This window comes from Nelumbo nucifera, chromosome 2, assembly GCF_055504915.1.
Source record: "Nelumbo nucifera cultivar China Antique chromosome 2, China Antique-T2T, whole genome shotgun sequence".
Classification (NCBI taxonomy): domain Eukaryota; kingdom Viridiplantae; phylum Streptophyta; class Magnoliopsida; order Proteales; family Nelumbonaceae; genus Nelumbo; species Nelumbo nucifera.
This window is the reverse complement of record NC_142650.1, coordinates 72,854,508-72,862,252: the sequence shown is the minus strand read 5'-3', so window position 1 is coordinate 72,862,252 and position 7,745 is coordinate 72,854,508.

Sequence of the window (7,745 nt, the reverse complement as noted above, 5' to 3'; positions counted from 1 at the left end):
TCAATGTTTTAGTTGTCAAGGTAAAGGACATATTGCTTCATGTTTCCAAATTGAACTTTAACCATAGGCACAGATGAAGAAGAGTCTTTCGAGGGTGAAGATGTTGATCAAGGTTGTGTTGATGATCATCTCCTTCGTGTTATGAGGTGTATTCTATGCACTCCTATTGAGACAAATGACTAGAGGCACACTAGCATTTCTCAAGCCTGTTTTAAATGTGGGGATGTTGTGTGAAAAGTCATCATTGATGGGGATAGTTCCATGAATGTCGTATCCAAATCTTCCATATTAAGAGTGGATCTCAAACCTGAACCGCACCTACAACCATATAGAGTAACTTGGGTAGATAATACTTGTTCACCCATGACTGAGAGGTGTTTGCTTCTTATCCAAATGGTGATTATTCAGATAAGGTCTAGTGTGATGTTCTACCTATGGATGTTGCTCATGTCTTGTTGGGGTGTCCATGGTCATATGATATGAATATTACCCATTATGGTCAATCAAATATATACACCATTAAGCACAATGGGAAATCTTACCTTGTGAAACCAGCCAAACCACCTAAGAAGGATAGATTCAAAAAGGTTTTCATGATTGACCCTCCAGAGAGGAAACCTTTGCACATTGTAACTCAAAATGAATTTGAAAGGGAAGGCAAAGAGTTAGGTGTAGTTTCATTTGTTGTAGTCAAATTGTTTTTTGGGGAAATTGTTAGGCTCCATGGTTTGTCTACTTCAATTGTGTCAGATAGAGATGTTAGGTTTGGAAAACATTGTGGAAACTCTTGGGGACCAAGTTGAAATTCTCAACCACTTTTCACCCATAGGCTGATGGTCATACTGAGGTTGTTAACCGAAGCATAGAAGATTTACTTAGATGTTTAGTTGGTGAGTACTTAGGTAGCTAGAACTTGATGCCCATTGTAGAATTTTCTTATAATAATTCAGTCATTCGATCAACCGGAAAAACACATTTTAAGATTGTCCATGGCTTTACCTCTCGTATATTTATTGACCTTGTTCCCTTACCTCTTGATGCTCATCCAATCTTCTACTTTTGCTAATTATTTTTCCAACATATCTATGATTTTCATAGTAGTATAAGATGAAAAATTGCTTTGAGTAATGCAAGCCATAGACTTACTACAAATGCACATCGCAAAAATCAAGAATTCAATGAAGGAGATTATGTCATGGTTTGTGTGTCTTGAGTGTTATCCAAAGTACTCTTGTAAAAAGTTATATGCCCAAGCCAATGGCCCATTTCACATTATCCGAAAGATAGGACCTAATGTATATGAACTTGATTTACCTTCGAACATGGTAATTAGCTCAACTTTTAATGTGGAAAATTTGTTTCCTTATCGAGGCACCTTGGAGCCTCCTATTCTAACTATAGGTGTTCTCATAACTTTAATGCTTCACCTTCACTACTCATACCCACTCTTCCTTGAGTTCAGTCTTCACATGCTGAACAAACTAAGAATATCCTCTAAGGGGAAATTGTCACTTACAAACTCGGTGATTTTCAACATTTTCCTGTGAAATGGAAAGGGTGCCCTAACACTGCTACTACTTAGATTTCAAAAAAGAAACTTTGTCACCTAGACCCAGATCTCTTGGTGCAGTATTGATGATGCGCGATCTGATGCTCCCTGCTGGCGGACTGCTCGGGCGCCAAACTGAGTAGGTCGCTTAGTTGAGTTGCAAGAAGAGAGAGATCAGAGTGTTTGGGATGCTTTCCCGATGTGGGCACTCCGATGCTTAAGTCAGCGATGAGTGTATTGAAAGCTAGAAACAGAGAGAGCTAGAGCACTATGAGAGCTAAATCATGCATACCTCATTAGGTTGGAAGTGAGACCTTTATATAGGCATTGTTTGGCTTGAGCTTCACGTACCATGTCTGAGATCTCCGAGAAGACGTGGTTGACCAGTTCGAAGTCCTCAGAGGTAGTTTCACATGCAGACTAGGCTTTTGTGCCTTCCTTCGAAACACTCGGTGTGGGAGTTGACTTTCGGAGGACCCGGGAATGATAGAACGTATGCAGAGGAGGTCGACGAGCACATCTCGCAGGTCATCACCTGGACCTCGGTCAAGTCGGTAAGTCCTTGAGGGAGGTCACTCCTAACGCCGAGGTCCCTTGGAACGGTACTAATGAGGTACCATAGGTTGGAAAGTCCTCGAGGGAGGTCACTTCTCATGTCAAGGTCCTTTGGACTGGTAACAACAAGGTACCATAGATCAGCCTTGGACGAGATGCTGCTAGCTGCCCTACCGAGGTGCCCGAGCTGTGTATGAGGTGCCTTGGACTGATTCCAGGGTGCGTCTCCTTGACTTGGCGAAATATGTGACTATCCATGTGGCACTGAGGTAGCAAGCGGTGAAGACAGATGTGACGTGTCTCTAGGTTAGTGGAAGGCCAAATCACCCCTCATCAATTGCCCCCAACATTGGAGCCGATGCCAATTCGGCCAAGGGTGTAGCTTGTATAAAGATGAGGCCCAAGGTGACTTGCTCTATACGTCGATCGAGTCATTCTACATGGGTTGGTCGACTTGTTAGGCTATTATTGGTGCGAAGTCAACATTTCCAATCTAAAAGTAGCGCACACACTTGAAATTGGGTATGGCTTTTCAAAATTCAAAATATGGTGCGCTTTCAAAATTTGAACTATGGCGTGTGCGCTCTTCAATATTTCGAACATGGGCTTCTTCCTGAACCATTGGATTGGGCAAATCTGGTCCGTCGATGGTCTACACTTCTATCTGTAAATTGGAGGGACACTCAAGGGCCCCATTTTGTTATCCGATTTTGGACTTACGTTAGGGCGAAGATTGGTGAAGCTTTGATGATCTCCAGCTCGACGGTGGTAGTTTCCAGTGACCTGTCTTTTTCCTCCTCTCATCGGTGAGTATCTATTTCCTCTTAGTCATGTCTAGCTAGTCGGAGAGGAAGTGCTACCCGGATGCTTGGGCCGAGGGGGGTCCTCGGCTAAAAAGCGAAGAGGTTACTATAGAGGGGCCTCGACCTCTCAACAAGCCTCATCTAGAATAGGTTTCGGGCCCTCCGAGCTGTCTGATGAGGAGATTGTGGATCTAATTACCACCTATCAGATCCCTAATAACATGAACTATACCCAGCTTGAGGACAGACAATATCCGTGGAGCCATGGACGGACCAAGGTTTGTGTCTTCAAGGAAGCCCTTGTTGTTAGTCTCTACTTTCCCCTTCATCCATTTATTTGTGAAATCCTCAGACACTACAGTTTGGCACTGGGTCAACAGCACCTGAACTCAATTAGGACCATTGTAGGCACCACTTCTCTTAGCTATCACCTCGATTTCCCCTTAGATATAGATGTCTTCTTGGGGCTATGCAGTATAAAGAAGGTTCCCAATGAGCCCTACAGTTTCAACATCAGCTACCAATCTAGGTTTAAGCTTTTGGGTGGTTTTCCATCCAAAATTGTGAACTGGAAGACAAAGTTCTTCTTTCTGAGCTATGAGGAAGGCTGGCCAATGTTGATGACTTGGAGGGCCGAGCCAAGAAGATACGAAGTCGAGTTCAATGAGGAGTTGCTGAATGACCTTAGACTCCTCGTTGAACATCGCTCCTTAGTTGACGAGTTCCTAGCCGAATCGATACTCATCAAGGCCGGCCTTAGCTCTATAGGTAGGCCGCACTATTCTTATTACCTTCAAATTTTGTTTCTTACCCTTTGTTCCTCAGTTGGTTTTTTTTATTTGATCGTAGAGGAGGGTGGTTGGTGAGTCAAGCCATGCGGTCAAAGAGAGGCCTGAAGAAGGTCACCATGCTACAATTGACCTGGAGGAGGGCAGCGACCCAATTCAGACCAACCTTCCTCACGTCGCTCTAGTACCATGGGCAAGTGTGTCCCACTTCAATGAGGTAACAACACCTTACAGCCTAGAGATCCCTCCATTCGTTCCACGGGTCAATTGCTTGACCACCGATCAGATTCATGACTCGCACGTGGCACTTTGTATGGAAGGGGCATTCTCCTTCCTAAAGATGTTTGCGTGTATCATGAGCTTGATCCCTTTGAATTCAGTGCACGAATCATCCGGAATTTCATGCAGGTATACATCCTTGAGAAAAACTTGCTTCATTGTTTTATTTATCCCTTGCCAAGCTATTTTTATATCCACAGATCAACTCGTTAGGTCAAGTCAAGCTAGATCAAGTCACTACCTCAAAGCGTGAGTCTTGTGAGATGAGGGCCTATATAGGGACCCTCCAATCTCATCTAGAAGCAGCCTGTCTCAACGTCGGGGAGGACCGGCAGCGATTTTGTTCCCTTAGCGTGAATATGAACCATGAGCTAGAAGAAGCTAGGGGGACTATTGTTAGTCTGAACTGCGAGCTCTAGGAATAGTGGGCCAGACACTCTAATGATATTCATTGAGCTGAAGTTGTTGTTGTTGAGCACTTTCACCGATCTTCAGAGTTTGAACAGGAGAGAATCAAAGTGGCAGTACCTCTTTGAAGAGGGGCTTCATGTTGTGCCACCACTTTCTTCGACGCTTGTACCCGGACCTTGACTTGGGCTATATCTCTCTTAGGTCGGTTTCAAACGATCTGACCCAAGAGGTCGAGCAAGAGGCAACTACTCCAAAGGAAGGCGACAACGATGAGTATGATGGTGAGGGTGGTAACGAGAATGACGATTAGTGGAGGATTTGTCTTTCCATATAGGGTTCGACTATGATATGGAAAATATATGATATCTGAAAAATAACTGACCAATAAACATTTTTATGACTGCTATACTCCGGGCCTACGAGCTCGGTAGAATTTAATTTGTTGCAACCTATCTTCTATTTTCGCTAGGTGTAGGCCATTCTCCCATAAATGGAACTTCTAAAGTCTTCCCTTCCTTGCCTTTCCCTTTTTTTGTTTATCAGGTCGGCCATGAAATGCCAATGCCCTTTGAGATTGATTCGAGTGCACCTTAGTTGAAGTGCTAGAAGTAGATTTCAGCTTGGCCAAGTCGGAATTACTATCACCCCATGAGCTGATCAGTCATACTGAGGATGCGGGTGCATCTGAAGCTTCTAGGAGTCGGGCATGAACCGCGACTACAATTCTACCATCGTGGGGTGGGTGGGGGGGGGGGGGGGGTGACCCTCCTGGGTCTGCGTTCACAGGTCAATGTTGTACATGTGATGCACCTGCTCTTGGAACTTCTGGTCGTCCATTCCTACGAGAGCCATGGGGGGCTCAACCTGAGGGGGCGGATCTACTATCTACCGGTTGCTGACTCTCACGGGAACCATGAGTGGTTTGACCTGCGAGGTCGGCTCCATAATCAACCGGATACAAACTCATGGGAGTCATGGAGGGCTTGATCTTCAATGCAGCCTTACAGTTGGGGCTAGGAGGCTATCTAGGCCAGATATCTAAAGCTTGCCCGGGTTGGTCGTTCAGATTCTGCCCCCTTGTGATAGCATCATTAATACATGCGTTGCTATTAGCGTTATTGAAGACATTGTTGCCTGAGGATGCAATTGAGCTTAGGACTAGAGAAAGGTGAGAACTTGGCTTTGTGTAGCAATCCCATAGACAATGCCAATTGATGATGCGCGATCGAACGCTCCCTGCTGAAGGATAGCTTGGATGCCAGACTGAGTAGGTCACCTAGTCAAGTTGCAAAGGAAGAGATTAGAGTATTTGGGTTGCTTTACCCGAGGTGGGCACTCCGATGCTTAAGTTAGTGAAGAGTTTTGAGAGAGCTAAAAAGCAAGAGAGCTAGAGAGTTGTGAATGATAAATTGTGCGTACCTTTTCTGAGGAAGGGGATGCCTTTATATAGGCAAGCTGCTGTTAGGCTCACAAAGTGCGTCCAAGATCTCCGACCCGTCTGGTTCGGAGGTGGTTTCACGCCTGGAGGTGGACTCTTCCAATGTGGCATCATGATCTTGGGGAAGTCAAAAATGATAGCCCGCTTAAGGAAGAGGTCTCCCAGCGCATCAAGCAGGTCGCCAACTAGGTCCCATTTAGGTCGACAAGGTCTTGGGGGAGGTCGCCCCTTATGCCAGGGTCCCTAGCTTGGTCGTGATGAAGTCGTCACTTGAGTCTTCATTAGGTTAGAAGAGGTAGGTCTCCAACTAAGTCTCTGTCAAGTTAATGGAGGTAGGTCACCTCTTCCGCCAATGTAGTCCTGTCAGGATCTTACGCCATCAGGTTGGCAGAGGTAGGTCGCCAATTAGGTCTCTATCATATTGGCGGAGGTAGGTCGCCAGTTGGGTCTCTGCCAAGTCGACGGAGGTAGGTCGCCGCCTGGATCTCTGTCAGGTCGGCAGAGGTAGGTAGGTTGACCACCATGTCATGTAAGTTGCTACTTGGACCTCAGTCTGGTCGATGAGACCTTGACGGAAGGTCTACCTTCGTGCTAAGGTCTCATGCTTGGTCCTAAGGTGGTCGTCTTGATCCTGACAAGGTGTCTATAGGTTAGCCAGGGCGAGGTGGTGACGAAGAGCCCTCAGGGCGTGTGAGGTGCATCCAACATGGTTCCGAGTAGGTCTTTATCATTTTGTCTAAGGCAAGTCATCGCTTATGTGGTGTCATGCAACGGTTCTGGGATCGCCACATGGCATGATGTCACTAGAGGGCCAAATTTTCCCTCATCAAGTATGAAGAGTTCTTTTTCATCAAGGAGAGTTGATGGAGATAACTTTGAGACTGAAGCGCCACATAGTATTCATACTTATTTTAGACATAGATGGCATTAGTTTAGAATTGCAATTTAATTGCAATTTGGTAGGGATTTAATTGCAATTTTTAGTTTCTAGGTTTCTTATAAATTCACATTATGTTAGAGTTGTATTATGTTATGTTTTTAAGAATAAGTTTTTTGAATTCTCTTCTTCTTCGAGTTGTTTCTCTCTCTCTTCTTCTTCCCCTATTTCTTTCTTTCTTTTTTCTCTAACAAGTTGTGCTTCACTTCCGCTATCTCTTCCACTATCTCTTTCAATGGTAAGATTACAACTTCTCTGGTTTCTACAAGAGCATGACAAAACAAGAAAATGAACTCTTCTTCTTCTCTATTATAGACGATAACTTTGCACTGTGTTTGGTTTGAAGGAAAAAATAGAGAAAGGAAAGGAAAAGAAAGGTAGGGAAACCTTTACAAGCCTTGTATGGGTCTCCCTACCTTTTCCTTTAAACCAAACATAGCCTTGGTGTTCACTCATACACTGATACATGTAGTAGCTAATACAAGCTCATTTCAATAGTCTCACAATAGTCTAAAATTAATTGGGATAAATAAATAAATAAATAGGCAAGGGTGATAATTCAACTCCTATTGCTTCAATTATTAAAGATGTCCAGCATGTTAAAAACAACTCAATTATCCCATTACTGAGTCATGAAGTCTTTGGAATACCAAGGTCGTGCATAGAATGCCAATAGACATGATGCTGCACATCACCATCATTAAGGCTCAATGGAAGGAGCAAGATCAATAGGGCAAGTATGTATGTATGTATGTATTATACTCAATTGCCAATATTAACATCCCATTTCCATCCTTTTCCACTATTTTACTGTTTTTACAAAAAAAAAAATATTAATAAAAATGTTTAGATTTGAGTCATAAAAATAGAAAATTTCTAGCAAAAAATATGCGCAACATAAGAAATAATTGTCCACACTCAATATGGGTTTAATATGGATTGTAATGGACTGGCTATACATAACCAAAAAGTAAAACTTCGGTTG